We start from the raw sequence: 1569 nt of genomic DNA on the forward strand, positions 1-1569 counted from the left end.
CACTTGTGGGTGTTTACATGTTATGCAATCCATGTTTGTGAGACACAAGACTGCCGATCTGCATCACCCGAAATTCCAAGACAACCAAATGAGAAGCCTCAATCTATCTTCTGCCGGAGTGTGAAACACATTATCTGGGCACCCGCCAAACTCAGCCTTAGTGTGCGCTGCAGAAAGTGAGCGCGTCTTTGCTGTACGTGCTACAGCGAAGCTGCGTGCAGGAGGGACAACTCACTGACTGAGTGGTTGCTAGAACCTTATGTACCCGTTTCTCCTTGAGAGGGACCCAGAAGTTTACTCGCGTATAATATACTTGTGCATCTTAAGCATCTGGTTGCTCGAGATGGGAGTATTTTGTATTGTATGATTGGAGAAAAGAGTTTATTGCAAGATTACTAGATAGGTGCTTGTTTTCAGGAAAGCCATGTCCAGTCCTGGATTTTTTTTAACAATCCAATGGATTCTGTGGGCTGTAGTTTTGTTAACCTTATTTGGACTAAATTGCTAGATTGCAGTGGTTTGTAGCAGGAAAGACTGAATTGTTGGGAGAGATGTTTGAGTGAGAGGATGTGTAACGCGTGTCTCCATGTGCTGTGGTTGCAGTTTGCTTGTTTATAATTGGTATGCATGATGTGTGTTGCTCTCCCCTGAGCCCTTTATACACATTGATCTTATTTGACCTGCCCTTGGTTCTCTGCTCCTGGACCTGGGCTGGGATGAGAAGACCTCCTCGGTCACTAGCCCCGTTGTTGGGCCCTGTGCGCAGAGGTTTTCAGAATCAGGCAGTGGATCCCGTCCTCCAGGGCTCAAACATGATGATTCGATCAGATATACTAGGCTGGGGGTGCGAGGCTTCGGCCCAGAGAATTTGAATAAGGTGTTCACTGGGAGAAAAGGAAGCCGGGAATTCTTAACAAAGTTTAACTTCCAAACAAGATGATGATTAATCAGCGAATATTAGCATTTCTCCTTTAGCCAGTGCAGGTTTTCAGCCGACTGTAGAGTGCACTGCGCCTTTCTTCCTTCAAGTGTATGGGCCTGAAGGTCTTAACATGCTTAGTTCGGTTGGACTGATCTTCCCAATATTTGGTGTCCATTAACAGTGCTAAGTTTGCTCAGGAGCACCTCCGCATCTCCATGCCACCCAAGGCAATAGTTATGTACCTCTCGGGTGGGCCTGTGGTGGATGGGGTTGGTGAGGGGCAGATACTGTGTACTCCTGAGGTCTGACTGGTGAGCGGCGGCGGCACAAAAAAACCTTGCTTCTGTATACATTAGTTTGCAATGGTGAGTGGTGATGCTTCCATGTTAATTTGTAGTGGGTGCGGCCTCTCGGAGCCCTGGCTGGCTACACTATATGCATTAGGGTGCATCCGCATCGACTACCAGTCTTTGCACTGGTGGGGTTGCTGCAGCTCCTTTGGGACTGTGTTTCGAAGCACTAGTTCACAAGTGGGACTGTCAAACCTAATTTTAGGCACGTTACACAGTTGGCGTGGCTGAAGGACGAGATGCCTGTAAGACATGGACATATGGAGGCTAAGAAGTGACGAAAGTGACTGCATGTTT

The 1569-nt window shown here is 47.6% G+C and overlaps 1 pseudogene; it reads left to right on the forward strand.

Moving 5' to 3' along the window:
- The first annotated feature begins 534 nt into the window (after positions 1-534).
- Positions 535-872, forward strand: LOC144774662 (small Cajal body-specific RNA 2; annotated as a pseudogene).
- Positions 873-1569: the final 697 nt, after the last annotated feature.

This window comes from Lissotriton helveticus, chromosome 8, assembly GCF_964261635.1.
Source record: "Lissotriton helveticus chromosome 8, aLisHel1.1, whole genome shotgun sequence".
NCBI lineage: Eukaryota > Metazoa > Chordata > Amphibia > Caudata > Salamandridae > Lissotriton > Lissotriton helveticus.